The 16,513-nt window shown below is 37.0% G+C and overlaps 1 protein-coding gene across 11 annotated transcripts in view; it reads left to right on the plus strand.

Moving 5' to 3' along the window:
- LOC129764714 (supervillin) overlaps positions 1–16,513 on the plus strand; it is a 776,186-nt gene that overhangs the window by 278,473 nt on the left and 481,200 nt on the right. The window contains exon 1 of one of the 11 annotated variants that reach the window (XM_055764110.1): positions 15,648–15,797. The exons of the other annotated variants lie outside the window; for them this stretch is intronic. The gene's annotated coding sequence lies outside the window, so the exon portion shown is untranslated. Of the gene's footprint in view, positions 1–15,647; positions 15,798–16,513 lie in introns of those variants that run through there. 11 annotated transcript variants of the gene reach the window in all.

Genomic DNA, 16,513 nt, shown 5'->3' on the forward strand with positions numbered 1-16,513 from the left:
GGGAAAAAAATACCTCCGACTTGCATGTATATTTGAAAAGCGGATCTCCACAGGTACATCGATTTTGAAGTCTGTGTTGGGGAAACCGTGAACCGGGCCAATCAAAACTTGGCAGTTAGGGCGTTTAGATAACGCTTGACATTTCACATTTATTTAATTGTTTATCTCATGAAAAATAACATTTTATTAATTGTGATAGACGCGGAGAATTATTTTCTATCAATTGATGCAAACATCTTTCCGATCTGTTAAGAAATGTTCGAGGTATAAGCATTCGAAATACGGGTAGGGTTAGCACACAAGTCGGCAGAACAATTGTTTTGGAAAAAACAGGAAGTGGGTTATATCTATGGTATAACCGCAAGGGTGACGTAGGACTATCGTTGATTTAGAGATCATTTGTATGAAGTTGAATCTGAATTCATTCTGAATGAATGAATATTTGGAGAACTTCGAAAACGAGAGCGTTACGTTGGAGGCACAAGGTTTTATGCATCCAATATTGGATACGGAAATATCCTACTGATGGGGAAGAATAATCTTCAGAAGCTATCCTGTTGATTGCGATTGATTGAAAAATCACAAAACCTAATGTATTTGGTCACAGTGTTACATGGATAGAAAACATTCAAATAAACTCTTTCACATGAATGTATTTTTAAATTCCTAGAGGAACTGGCAGATTATTTTCCGGATCTTTCTCGATCCAAACGGAAAGAATTCCGTGCGTGTATGTGTGTGTGTAGCGGCTGCTTCGAGATCTTCCCGGGGAACCGTTTGTAGCATCACTCTCCTCCTGATGGATTCCCTTCTGGCCTAAGGTGCACAAACAGGCTCTTGGTGACACCGTTCATCCGCGCTTTCATGATAAATGAAGAGCTTCACCACAACAGCGACAACATGCTCCAATCGCTGTTCAATTAGAACTGAGTGGATTTCCGAGCGGCGCTCGCTTATATACCGATTGGTGATTTCAATAGCCTGTTTTGAAAGCAAATTTAAGACTATTGAAACAAGTTTTTGGATCAGAAAGTAACAAGTATAGAACGCGTAGACATTTTATCTTTCGAATGAAGTGTTTATCATACCATTTCGTTCAGTTGTTTAGGAGCTATTAACACTCAAAATCTCGGTCTTCGGCGTAACGCTTTCGTTTTCGAAACTTTGATTTTACACCCCGGTATAGAAATGAAAGACGTAGTCCTACGTCAAAATGAAGTTCTTCCAGTTTTCATGAATTTAAACCGTTTAGAGGTTAGCGAATTGTAATGTATAGCATATTGAACAAATCTTAGAGAATTTTCGATTCGATTGGTATGCAAATCATGATGATTCATTCACAGTGAAAATAGTTATTAGCGTTAACTTTATTTCATAAAAACGTGACCTGTTTTCTAATTTGGCACCCTTCCTGAAAGACGTAGTTCTACGTCAAAAAAATCAAAGCATCTAAAATTGTTCTGTTTGTTTTTGTGCGCTTCATAAACTCGGAAAGTTCGCCACTGATGGAGCTTATATTATGACACAATATAAAATCCACTTTAAGGATTGTTGTTGCTACTGCCAACCCCTCAGGGAGCTTTAAGATTTTCAGATGGAATAAGCACACTTCTGAAGTAAAGCTGTGAGCGTAAATCAAATTTCTAGTATTGAATGTGGGAGCAACACATTTTTTTGCAAGTGTTTAAAATATCGTGAACTAAAATTGTATCCGATAATGATTTTAAACCCATTTAATTTTATTCGATTGGCGATGTTGTTCAAATCGGACACGGTCTGTTGAGGAGTGTCGACGACAATGAAGTGTCTTTTTCAAGACAGGCGAAGAAGGAGTTTGGAGTCGCGAATGTTAATTTTACTAATAACGCAGCAAAATAGACAGACGGACTATCCGTTCTCGATGTCGGACAAACATTTATGGCGGTTGGAATATTAAAAAATGAGTGGGTTATATCTATAATATAACCGCAAGGTTCACGTGGAACTACCTTAGCTTAGCAATCATTCGTTTGTATTGATTAAATTCTTGATTGAATGAAACAGTTTCCAAATTCAATTGAGTTCAATATATTTGCTCTGTGAGTGAAAAAAATGAACAAATGCCGTGTAAAGTCAATTCATTTATTGTGATTGATTGTTCTTCGTTACAAGTAAATTTAATGACGGACCTTTTATGTTTGGTATGATGACTAGAACAAAATATATGTACGGAAGAATTATCAAACGTTTGATGAACCAGCCTAAGGCTGAAAATCTTTCCAATAAAGACAAAAAAAAAATTATCAAACAATTATTTTATTTTACATTTCCCTCTGAAGTTTACATCCCAAAAGTGTACATACTTCTCGAATCTCGAATTTGCTTGAAACTGGGAAGTTCATTCGCTTCTAGTGGCTGCACGATTTTCCCAGGTTCCTAAGTTTAGAAGATCATGTTAGGACAGACATATTCCACTCTGCACAAAGGCAAGCGAGGACAAAAGTACTCGCAGTTTGCATTTATTTGCAGAGCCGATTTCCCCAGAAACCTCGGTTTTGAATTCTGTGTTAGGGAAACACATTTCAATCGGAACAACAATACTCCCGATTTGTATGAATTCGCAATGCCGATTTCCCCACGCTTCATGGATTTGAAGTCTGTGTTAGGGAAACACATTCCAGTCGGAACAAAAATACCCCCGACTTGCATGAATTTGAAATACCGATTTCTCCAGGCACCTTGGTTTAGGAATCTCTATTAGGGAACACATTTCGGTGGGAACAAAAGCTCCCCCTACTTTCGTGTGTTCTTTTTCTTCTTTTTGGCTTTAAGAGGGTTTAAACTTTTCAGTTCACTCGCCTCTAAAGGGTGTGTCACATCAAATTGCATCACGGAAAAAACGCTGTAGAAATTCGCCCAGTAGACCGATCCTTTTGAAAATTTTAGACAGTAAAATAAAAACTATTAAACAACTTTTGGCAATTTATTTTTATTCATACTTCGAGCCCAAGCCTGTATGCTCGCACCTTCCTCTTTACCCCGTCCATAAGGTTCTGTACAACGTCAGGTTGTAGTTTTTTTGAACAGAAATCCATTTTCTCTTGAAGTCCGCCTCCGATTTGACAACTTTTGGGTTCTTCCGGAGGGCCTGCTTCATAATCGCCCAATATTTCTCTATTGGGCGAAGCTCCGGCGCGTTGGGCGGGTTCATTTCCTTTGGCACGAAGGTTACCCCGTTGGCTTCGTACCACTCCAACACGTCCTTTGAATAGTGGCACGAAGCGAGATCCGGCCAGAAGATGGTCGGGCCCTCGTGCTGCTTCAATAGTGGTAGTAAGCGCTTCTGTAGGCACTCCTTAAGATGAACCTGCCCGTTTACCGTGCCGGTCATCACGAAGGGGGCGCTCCGCTTTCCGCAAGAGCAGATCGCTTGCCACACCATGTACTTTTTGGCAAACTTGGATAGTTTCTGCTTGCGAATCTCCTCCGGAACGCTGAATTTGTCCTCTGCGGAGAAGAACAACAGGCCCGGCAGCTGACGAAAGCCCGCTTTGACGTAGGTTTCGTCGTCCATTACCAGGCAATGCGGCTTCGTCAGCATTTCGGTGTACAGCTTCCGGGCTCGCGTCTTCCCCATCATGTTTTGCCTTTCGTCGCGGTTAGGAGCCTTCTGAACCTTGTATGTACGCAGGCCCTCCCGCTGCTTGGTCCGCTGGACGAATGAACTTGACAAATTCAGCTTATTGGCGACATCCCGGACCGAACTTCTCGGATCACGTCTAAACTGCTTAACTACGCGCTTGTGATATTTTCCACTGACGAAGTATCCATTTTTGCCGTTCTTCACCTTCCGGTCGATAGTTAGGTTCTCGAAGTATCGTTTTAGTACTCTGCTGACCGTGGATTGGACGATTCCCAGCATCTTACCGATGTCCCGATGTGACAACTCCGGATTCTCGAAATAAGTGCACAGGATTTATTCACGGCGCTCTTTTTCGTTCGACGACATTTTTCCAAATTTACGAAAAATTGACAGTGAAGCATGGCCAATGTGATCTATACACTCTTATCTGATTATAAGCGAAAGCTGAAGATATAATTCCTAAAAATTAAATTTCTACAGCGTTTTTTCCGTGATGCAATTTGATGTGACACACCCTTTAGGCTCTTTCGTGTGTTTGCAATGCCGATTTCGCTGCTTGGTTTTAAAGTCTGTGTTAGGAAACATTTTACGATGAGAACAAAAGTCCCCCTACTTTCATGTATTTGCAATGCCGATTTCCCCAAGGCTGCTTGGTTTTGATGGCTGTGTTAGGGAAACCGTAAATTGGGCCAATCAAAACGATGCAGTTAGGGCGTTTAGATAACGCCTAATATTTTACAGTTATTCAATTGTGTATCTAATGAAAAACAACATTTTGTTAGTTGCGATAGATGCGTAGAAATATTCCCTATCAAGTGATGCAAACATCTCTCCTATCCAGTACGAAATGTTCGAGCTATAAGCATTCGAAATCTTTCATTTTTTCCTGCATGTTCTGTGTTTAGGTTTTCATTTTACCCTCCATATATTCCGGTTAGACGTAGTCCCACGTCAATAAATTGTTTGATCTTTAAATACATTTTCAACAAATTCGCTACCCGATACTATTACTCTTAGGGTGGGTTTAGACTAGTGATATATATGTGTGAAGAAATATGATGAGATTTATAGAAATCGCATTAACCGTTTACATTAGCGCGAACTTATATAATGAACATATTCATACTTTCGGTGATTTTATTCACTTGAAGTAGAACTGCATCCAACTTTAGTGATTTCTCACCAGTGAGAAATTCACCAGCGTTTACATACGCCTGAATTTATTCTATACATTCTATACGTATATACCCCGAAGAAGTGTATCATATATATTCTCACCCGTTTATATCTATTTTCAGGTGAATAAATCCATCTATAGCTATAGACCTCCCTAATGTAAACCCGCCATTAAACTTGTGCTAAACATTTTGGAATGCATGATTGATTATTATAATGACATTTCGCGAAACTACCAAGTTATATAATATTTTATGTACACTAAAGTTTTAAATTCAGATTGCATTTTCGGGAATGTATCGTATCACTAACCTTAGCTGCAATACAAGTAAGGAATTGGAATTGGAATTGGTCTCCAGCCTTCTATGCAGGAGAACTAACGCTGTTAGATACAGCCAGTCTCATTCTTTGTCGGTAACATTTAACTTTTTCGGCATCAGTGTTAGACTGTTGGTTTATCTCCGTTGCACGCTTACGGGATCGGTGCATCCTTGAGGTAGATCTGTCCGTTTACAGTCCCGGTAGTCACGAACGGCGCACTCCTCTTGCCACATGAGCGGACCAAATTTGCTAAATCATCAATTTCTTGGGAAACATTGAAAGTTTCTGCTTCCTTACTTTCTCCGGAACATCAAACTTTTGCTGGGCAGTGAAGAACAGTAGTAAGCTACCGAAACTCCACCTTAACGTAAGTCTCATCATCCATGACGGGACAATGAGTAAACGTGCCTTCTGCACTTTATACGTATGCAGTCCCTCCCGGTCCTTGGATCTCGGAACGAAAGACTTGGACAGTTTCAACTTTTTGGCCACATGCCTGACCGCAGCATTGGGATTCCGCTCAAACGCTTTCACTACACGCTTGTGATCCAGATCACTAATGGAACATCTATTCTGACCGCATTTGAATTCCGTTCGATGCTCGGAGTTTCGTAGTAACCTTTAACCACACGACTCGCCGTTGACAGCACGATTCCCAGTTGTTTTCCCATGTCCCGATGGGAGAGTTAAGGATTTTCGAAGTACGTGTGCAAAATCGATTCACGACGTAGCTTTTCGGGTGACGCCATTTTTTCCAATTTTCGGAAAACTGACAGAGATAAAAATACAGTGTAAACAATATACTCTAAACTACTTCTACCCAAATTTTCAAGAGAAAATACCCAATGGGTAATTTTCCACAGCTTTTTTGCGTGATACAATTTGATGTGGAACACCCTTTATGATAGTCGTTAAAACACGCTAAGTGTACCAGATATACATTTCACTGCGGGGGAAAAACTTTCCGTTGTCTGGAGAAAAGGAACGTCGTTGCCGATGGAAAAACGCGCCTTTTTGTCGATGGCGGCAAAACATCAGCACCGGTTAGCAGCAAATACCGCCAAACCTGCAAATGCCACTGTTCAGAAATGCAAATGCAGTTCAGAAGCAAAAACCGTCACAACGGTTCAGGCCCATTGGATAGATAGTTCTTACTCTCCTAGCTCAGTTGTTGTCAGTAAGTTGAGGGAAATCGCAGAAAATTACTATAAACTTTTTCGAAGCGCTGACCTTCTCGGTTTGATATCCTCCTTCGTCTTCTTCTCTTTGAATTATAGAGACTTTAAACTTTGAGTTCATTCGTCTCTAGCCCTGAGAAGGGCTCTTGTAAAGAAAACTCTACTTCAAACTCATTCTCGACCTGCCTTGAGAAAGACACTTCATTGTCGTTCGACGCTCGGCGCAAACCGCGTCTGCTTTAGAATCAATAATTCAACACAACAAAACAAAAACAGCAACTCAGTTTTCAGAACAAAATGACATATACGACGTACATCAGCAAAAAATCGAACATCAAACTCATATTGCATTACACAGTTCCATATTCTAATTTCTACAGAGTGCAAATGTACTGGGTGTGAGAGTAAAAATTGTTTTTACGAAACGACCAATCAGAACGCGGAATTTCCGTGTGGTAATGCGTAATGCTTGAAATTTTTGAATTGTTTGATAGTTAATTCCATGAAATATATCATCTTATTCATTGTAATGAATCAGGAAATGACTGAGCAATGATAGTGGCACAAGAGGAAGCTTGTATCTTTGATTTCGACCAAGCAGAACGCGGTTTGGTGAAATTTTTCAATGGTTCGACAATTAGTTTTATGATTGTTTTTTTTTAATGTAATAAATCCACTGTGCCCAAACCGATCAACGCTAAAATCTCATAAATCCGTCATTGAAATGAGCATAAGTATTTGAAATCAGACAATTTTCGCGATGCGATCGATTTTCGGTTTTCAATTTGTACCCTCAATATGTTCCTGAAAAACGTAGCCCTACGCCAAAAATAGCATCGAAATATTGAAAAAGCGTTGGAATAAATCCTTTACCACTTAAGAAAAAAATGTTTGTTTATTTCTTGATCACCCTATGAACTTATTGAATTATGAGTTAGCTTAAATTTATGCAAAGTCAAATGGTTTTTTCCTCCGAACACGAAATCAAACGCAATACACACTGCACTGCTTTCCAAACATTCATCACATCGCACACGGCTTTCCACATTCGAACAAACTCTTATAGCCGTAACTCCTACATTTAACATTCACTTACAATGCTCTGTTTTCTACAGCAAAACACAACCCTATCGAGATGTGACGCGTGAAGTGAAATGCTGATAATTTGTTGTTGCTACAAATTGACTGCCTGAATAATAAAATACTATCTAATCAATTGCGTTCGTTGTTTCACTAACTACAGACATGGAAAACGCTCTCTGGAAAACCGAACAATATCCCCATTAAATATATTGAACTGAAGAAAACGCATGGTGTTTTACTAAAATTCCTCCCGCCAAATTTCCATACAAACTGTGTGAAATATTTCGTCGAACATTTCGAAATTTTTCACTCTAGTCGTTGAAGCGGAAATCGATTATGAATAAGAGAAAGCTGGCCCTCTAGCGGTCAATAGGGTAAGTATGCTGATAGAAGTTTTTTGTATTTTACAGTTGTGAAATGCTTCATGCAGTGAAAGATGGCACATACTCTCAGCCAGAGATGCCAACTTCCCTGATTTTTCAGGATTTCCCAGACTTTTTAGCACGCTCCCTGATATCCTGACGAACACTCAATTTATCCTGATTTTTCTGAAATTATCCTGATTTTCCTGATTTTTGTACTCTTAACATTATTTGTAATAAATATACTGGTTTCCATGCCAGTTTTCTTTTATGATAGTTCTCCGGCTCGCACTTGTATATATCATACATTAAGTTAAATTATCTAGACGTAAATCTGTACTTAACTTTTTTTATCTCTACCCTTAATTGTTTCGTGGTTTCCCAAAATTATTCAAGAGAAAAATTTTGAATCCACAGTCAATATAAAAAGATTTTATATATGGTTTGTTCATCTCATTAGAAGTAGAATCAACTTTAATGTTGGATATATTGTAAATATATTTATAACAGTACCAAATATCATAAAAATTAGGAAAAAATCAACAAGTCTTCCACTGCTGCTATGATTTGCTCATTTGTCGAGTAAAAATTCATTCCAAAGCATGGATGATGAATTGAATGAAAATTTGAATATTGATTTCTCTGCAACTCTGCACTGTAGTGATGCTGTAGGTTTTTCGGAAAAAATATAAACAATCAAAAAATCAGGTGAAACACTAGCATTTACGTTAATGCGAGGATTTATACCATGCTTATTAATTCTTCTAAATATCCGGTCTTCACCCGAAGGAAGATATACTCTGTTTTTGGTGAGATTTGGAATGGATTCTGTCTTATGAGCTACTACCAAGCAACCTGTTTCTCATATGTATGGCTCGCAGCAGTCTCCGACGAGGAAGCAAACTCGCTGTTTAGAAGCTCATAAAATATCAAAAAATGAGATGTCAAAAAACCGCTCTGTAACGCTTTAGATAATTCATTTTTACATGCTGATAAAAAATTTCAGTCAAATCTGTCGGGTAGATCCTGAGATATCGGTACCACCAGCTGAAGAAACATGGTTTCGAGAAAAACGCGTTAGAGAATTCGTAAAGTAACGCTACTTCCCTTGAGGTGACCCCACAGTTCTTGCTGTAACTTTCCAACGAAATCAAATCTCGCGTAACCTTTGAAAAGGTCCTAAGTAACAAATGTAAACAAATCGAGTTAATAGACGCATACTATTAGTTCTCAATCATTGAAAGCATCGCGAAAACAACTGTTCAAGTATCTATCCTTTTTACATTTTTATCACCGATACAAAAAATGTCCAATGTACAGATTCGAATTTTAAGCACTCGGCTGTTACTTCGGACGCCACTTTCCTCTAGGGTGCTCAATACGTCCAAAGTAACAAAGCGATCAAAACAACGCGAAGTTGCATTTCGGTCATTTTGAGTTTTTGTTATTTTCGGGTGTTGATATCCTTTTTAGTGTAATTCAACGAGTTATAACAATAATGATCTGCTTTTGGCACGAAGTGTAAGTACTTGGATCGTTGTTCAGTAGTTATTTTCGAATTTTCATCATGCAACGTAATTTGTTCAATATAAAAAGCGGTCAGTAAAAACGTCCAATGTAACATTTTTCGCTAGGAGGCTTCAATTTCAAACTAAAATCACCTAACAACAGTTGCGATTGGTTTTTCAGAGTTATTATTGACTGCTAGGGGTAAAAGTAGTGATAAAGATCGATTCGTTTTGAAACAATTCGCGGAATGATGTTCCGGTCTTCAACTTCGTTTTTCTCGAGTTGATGTGAATGTTACATAGAACCTTTTGAAAAGTTGCGCGAGAAATATCGAAAAATCCTTCTAGGATTTCTGAGGGCATATACTTCCCAAAAATGCAAAAAAAGAAAATTCGATTTTTTCGACCTTCCAGACCGGGGTCCCCCCTTAAAGCTGCATAAAACACGATGGATTATAGACGTTATGACGTCTCGAGTTCATCACCTAAATGTAAATGAAAGTACAATGAAACCTAATTACTGACGTCCAAGCAGGGATGCCAGGTGGTTGTTTGAATGTCTTCACATGATACGAAAAAATGTTTTCAAATGTCTTTACAATCATATCGAAGGAAACAAAAATTCATAACTAACTTTTGAACAAAGTTTGATAGCTTATTCAATGTTCATTCTAATTTGTGTTGTTATATTGCGCATTACATTAAACATACCTTGAGGGTTTGAAGTTTGTTTTAACTAATGTGGAAAAATAGTATAGAAAGACCTATGTTAATCTATTGTATGGTATTGGCCCAAAATAATAAAAATACAGTCACAATCAAATACAGTCAAATGAATTGGCTGCGATATACACTGCTTTACAACATATTCAGTCCTTGTCACCCGAACATTTTTACATCTTTTCTGATAGTCTCAGCTCTTTAGAGGCACTTCGTTCGGTAAGGTTAGATATTCTTCGTATTTCTTGTCTGGAATCCAACAGCTTTTAAGTGTTTTGATGAGTAGATCATTTAATATCACTTTTGTATGGATTCCCTCTCATTGTTCGATACCAGGAAATGAAAAAGCAGATTTTCTAGCTAAAAAGGGCGCAATGGAAGGATATTTCATAGGCCCATTACTTTTGATGAATATCTCAATATTCCTCGTGAACGTGCACTTGAATCTTGGCAGACAAGTTGGAATGGAAGTGATAAAGGTCGGTGGCTGTATTCTATCATTCCTAAAGTTTCCCTCAAATCATGGTTCAAAGGATATAATTATTCTCGTGATTTCATACGGGTAGTGTGCAGACTAATGTCTAATCATTATTCCTCGAATGCACATCTTTTCCGAATTAATATTAGTGATAGTAACTTATGTGTTTGCGGTATAGGTTATCACGATATTGATCACATTGTGTGGTATTGCTCTGATTTTCAAAATAACAGGTTATCTTTAATAGAAAATTTCCGCGAAAAGGGAATGACACCCTATGTTTCGATCCGCGACGTTCTGGTTACACGCAATCTCGATGCTATTTCGTTGATATATTATTTCCTCAAGTCCATGCACTTTCAAGTATAAGTATGTGTGTATTTTTTCTGTTATTTTTAATTATCGTTTACATCTCCAACTTTTTTTTGTTTTTTGTTATTAATAATTCTATTATTTACCAATAATCTATGGTTTTAATGTTTTCATTTTTCTCCAACTATTTCCCTCAGAACTTAAACACATTCAGATTCACGCATTCGCACGCAATCTTCAAGGAGGTGGTTATCTCCATCAAAAAATCCTCAAGAAGAAGCCTCAAATATTATTTTATTATGTATTGTTATATAATTATTTATATTGTATCATTTCTTGAAAAAACTATAGGGTTTTTATGCCTTTTTGAGAAAGAACATTTGCATAGTTCTACTCTAGGTAGTGCGGACTGAATCAGAACGGCTGTCAAAAAAGATCCAATTGAAATGTCAAAAGAGATCCAACGATCAGGAGTGTTATTTTTCTTATGATAATCAACACTATAAAAGAGGTATTGTTGTCAAGGGCAAAAATAATTAAAATTATAAAATGACCGAACTACATTTTTCCGTCAATTGTTCAATTAACCATTGCATCTCTGAAAGAGCATCTAAGCCTTTCACTGAGAAACGCATTTTTAATGTCCCCTCTCTTTGACATAACGTTTTTTCCGAACGAAATAAAAACAAACGAAGTCAGAGTCACGTAAATGTTTACTCCTGCGATTTGAAAATATTCGATAAAAAGTGGAAGGAAGAGATGCCAGATGATTTTTGAAAAAAGTCTGTAAAAACATGTGAATGTCTGTTAAAAATGGGGAAAAGTCTGTAAAAGTTTGCAGATCTATGGAAATGTCTTTTAACGTTAATTTTCACATATTCATTAATACTTTGTACATCGCGTCAAACCAATATAGTGGTTCTCAGATCTTCGTCAAAAGTTGTAATTTTGTTCTTTATCGCAAAACATTAGACTCGTATTTTTTTAATTTTTCATTAGGGTGCCCATTTCCATTTTAGGGTGATCCAAAAAATCATTTTTTCCACTTTTTCCCAAAATGACTTTTTTCAAAAATTTATAACTTTCGAACCACTTAACCGATTTAGATGCTCGACACATCAAATTGAAGCCAATGAGTTTTAATTGAGAAATATTGAACTTGCAGATAATATGGATCCTATTTTCGTAATTATTGATTGTAGTCGTTTTTTAATGTTTTCATGGTTTTGGACTAGGGGGCAACATATTTTTTTTTATTTTTTCTTGAAAGCTTAGAATTTTTTTTTCATAAAATATCTTGATATCAGATATGCTATTTTTTCGTTTTTGAAATATGATTTTTCAAAACTAATCGATGGTTCGAAAAACAATTTTCCCCATTTTTCCCATTACAAAAAGTCATAACTTTTGAACTATTGCACCGATTCATATCATCGGTATATTAAATTGAAGCTTACGAGTAATTTTTCTTTGAAAAAATATTCCTTCTGCGAAAAAATTGAATTTTTGCTTTTGTAATTATTGTTTGAGTTAGTTTTTCATAGTTTTCTCGGTTAAAGATAGGAGCGCTATATTTTTTTATATTTTTTATGGAAAGCTGAGGATTATTTACCTAACATATCTCGATATCAAAGATGCTATAATTATCGTTTTTAAGTTATAATTTTGTAGATTTAACATTTAACATATTCATATGTGACTAAACTAGACCTATGCTACTAGAATCCAATCTTCCCGCAAGTGTGATATTATTGGCTTGGCTTATTGGCTTCTATTTAATATATCGATCATCTAAATCGGTGTATTCAAATTAATCAAATGTTATGATTTTTTGCAGAAAGTTATTTTTGGACAAAGGGGGAAAAATGATTTTTTGAACCACCGGTGAACTTTGAAAAATCATATCTAAAAAAACGAAAAAATAGCATCTCTGATATCGAGATATGTTATGTAAAAATTCCTCAGCTTTCAAGAAAAAAAATAAAAAAATATAGCGCCAAAGTCATAAAAAATGAAAAACGACTAAAATCAATAAATACTAAAATATAATTATTCTTTTCGCAAGTTAAATATTTTTTAATAAAAGGCTAGGTCATTAGTTTCAATTTTATATGTCGATCATCTAAATCGGTTCAGTGATTCAAAAGTTATTAATTTTCGTTTGTCATTTTTGGGAAAAAGTGGAAAAAATTGATTTTTCGGACCACTTAATAACTTATGTGTTGTAAGTGTGTTTAAATGTTTCAACGATCTACATATACATACATACACATACATACGCGTTGTTAATTTTTATAAAATTCATTATTTCTTCGTTGATATATTGGACATCCACCAAGGCTTGCGGTCTTGTCGTTGATGAAATTTATAAGAAAATGCAGTGTATACCATCCGCCATGCAAGGCTATACAAGTTTTAGATCACCACACGGCCATGAACCATGTCTGTGGTAACAATATCGAACAGTAACCCATATTTCCTCATAAGCAGACCCAAAAGCGAATGTAAATTGTTGAAAATAGAATGAAAATTTTTATTCGATGTTGTTCAAATACTTAGAAGACATAGTCCTGACCCTAACTTAACTATTTTCAATAAATCTCCTTGCATTTCAGCAAAACAATCTTATCTAGAACAGAAAATAATTATCAGAGACAATTTTCGTTCAAGATTTTTCCTTAACTGCATAGAATGCAATTTTTCATTAATTGTTTATAACCGTATGCTCTCTTTCGTCTGCAATGATGTCAGGGCAAAAGTACTTATGTGTATGAGTTCCAAACTTTATACACACCAGATGGGCCAACCAGAAAGACTGCCGGGCCGCTGGTTGAGTATCGCTGGTCTAACGTCATGTGTATTGATATAAACTAAATATAATAACTTTTCTGTATTAAAACTGTGGAAAAATGTCATATGGTGAGTCAAATATTTTTGATGTGATGGATAGAGCCTCTTATTTTTCAAAAACCTGTGAAATATTGTTATATCCAAAAAGTCTGAAACAAAAATAGAAAGTGTTTTACAGAAATGTCTGTAAATTTACAAACATATTTGTAAATCTGGCATCTCTGGTGGTCTGAGAATTTATTGCAAGAAATCGCTTGAAAACATGCATGAATTTGCTTGAAAATGAAGTAAATTGAGTCCGCACCACTTAGGTTCTACTCACAAGGGCTTTTCCCTATTCACAAACACGGCTCATTGATGCTTAACGTTGCTGAGCCAATTGAAAATAAATGATTAAAAAAAATACAGTCAAATATAAGTCACAATCATTTGAATTCTCGAGCGCAAATCAACTAATGTCTCCAAGAGACAATATGTGTTCAGACCGCTGGAAGTTCTCCAGAATTTGAAGTAAAAGTTGCCTTGTTGAATTCATTCTATATGCTTGTTGATTTATGCTTGAAAAGTTTGAAGCAAAGCAAGTGAATGACCCGACGCGAAAGTTTCCGTTGATTACGAAGCCCTAAGGAATACGAGTGACACGGTTGAAAAAGCAAGCGAATGACACTAAGACAAAAACTCTACTTCTTCCGACGATATTTTTATCCAATAGTCAGAATTTCATGGAAACAGTATCTCAAAAATCCACGTGTGCTATCATACTGAAATGTCTTCACATATTTCATAATGTCTTCAATATGTCTTCACAGTAAGTCAAATGTCTTCAAAATGAAGACGTGTCTTCAAACCTGGCATCCCTGCGTCCAAGTCACAAAGATTCGCGTGTCAAACGCTTGTATCATTGAGTGATGTCACTTAACAAGTTCCCATCTGCACCACCTTAATAACATAGATATTGGTTTATATCTAAACCAAGGCGCGTAGAAGTATATTCTAAGGTGGGCCAACTTGCTAAAACCACTCTTCAGCCATCTTGGAAGTCTACTGTGTTTTGTTTGTAAACAAAACGTGTGTTTTGTTTGTAAACAAAACACAATACGCTTGTGCCCAAGCCCGCTCGTGATCAGTCTGTCTCTTTCACACTTCAAGGAAAAAATTCCCCTTCTGCTTTCTTCCGTACTGTTTTCATATACCGCTCCCCTAACCAACTTAGTGACGAAACGGCCTCACCTAGTACCATAGACCCGTCTTGATCTAAACAAAGTCCTATTATTTGACGTTTCGTTTTGCGGCTTTTATTCTCATCAAACACATCCAATGACAACACACACGAGAATGCGCGCGCAAACATGTGTGCACTTTTTGTGCTTTTATTTTTCTTTTGTGCGCTCTTTCTCTCTCAGCACACTACATGAAACACGATGGCAATCGCGCCTCTTCGCAACATTCTTCGGCTGTGCCCGTAATAATAAAAGAAACAAGTGCATCCAAATCCACACGGCGCGATGCTACCGATAATGTAGAAAAGCACCATTCAGTCTTTAGTTACCAGTACCGACGGTCGAACGTTTTTGTGTAGTCGCTTGTAACGTTCGCGAACTTTTTTTTTCTTCTCTCCTCCGATACTGTTGATATTGAGAGTGATTAAACAGAACAGGAGCAAAACAGCAGCGGTAGCAACAGAAGAAGATACAGCATTTCGGTGTTTCCGCTTCTACTGGGTTTGTGAAGAATACTATTCCACGACGACAAAAGTAGAAGTTTTGCTTTTCCGGTGTTCTGTGTCTAGTTGTGTAGTGAGTGAAGTGACGAAGATCTTCCGTTGCTTTATGTGAAAGGGTAAAGGATATATACATAACCACGGAATGTTCCACTGATACAATTGTGTGTGACGAAGCAAAACAGAATCTCGTCGCGTGTGGCCGAGTTCTGTTTGATTGAAAAATCTGGAAGAAATTTGCCAACAGTGTTCGAAGTTGTGCAATAAATTTAAGTGTCTAAAATAAGTGTGTTTGCAAATCAAATTACGGTGAATATCTATTTCGTCCCGGAAGATTTGGTTTCGCTCGTTGTCAGCTTTAAGATTGATCGACATTCCTATTGGAAAAAGGACATCATTTTGTAAGTTCCAGCGGAGCCGCGGAGTATTGGTGTTTGTGCAACAAGCGGAAATCATCGCGAATACAGGTTTGTCTCTCATTGCTTGTTCTGTGCGCTATCGTGAAATTACCTGGGCAGAATCAGGTTAATCGTTCGTAATACTGCGGAACAATAGCGCCATAATGACTAGAGAAAGTAAGCAGCAGGAATGTAGCACATATTTCCGACATTCTAGTTGTTTTTAATGACCTAATGTGTGAGAACTTTTGTGCTCTTTATTAGTTGTATACACCTAGTTCTGTTCGCTTCGTGAAAGTGTGTGCGTTGGTTCGACTGCTTGCAAATTTACGCGCCTTGTATTGGTGAAGAGAAAGACTGTCGCGCTGTTGTCTGTCAGTAGAACAAACGTGGGAACGGTGTTTTTGTTGTGTACTTTAGACGGTCAAAATATAGCTGTTTCGTCAATTTCAAAAATTGTATGCATGAAATTTCCTCGTTCGTTCATTACTTATTTTTCTAAATTTCATTCGCAACCAGCCCTCTTAAAGTGATTTATTTGTGAGTGATGGAAGCCGAAAAACGTTGTATTTTAACAAATTTTAAAAGTATTTTCGCGACCCGTCAACTCCTTCACTCTATATTCACTACATTATCAAAAAAACGGCTTAGAAACATGCACCCGTTTACTCGAAAAATAACTTCATGTTATGGTAGACTGCAAACGAATTGAACAAACGACGATACAATTTGTACTAATTTGTCACAAATTAGTCAGAGGCCACAATTTTATGGTGACAATACCT

Source organism: Toxorhynchites rutilus, chromosome 2 (assembly GCF_029784135.1).
Source record: "Toxorhynchites rutilus septentrionalis strain SRP chromosome 2, ASM2978413v1, whole genome shotgun sequence".
In the NCBI taxonomy this organism is placed as follows: Eukaryota; Metazoa; Arthropoda; class Insecta; order Diptera; family Culicidae; genus Toxorhynchites; species Toxorhynchites rutilus.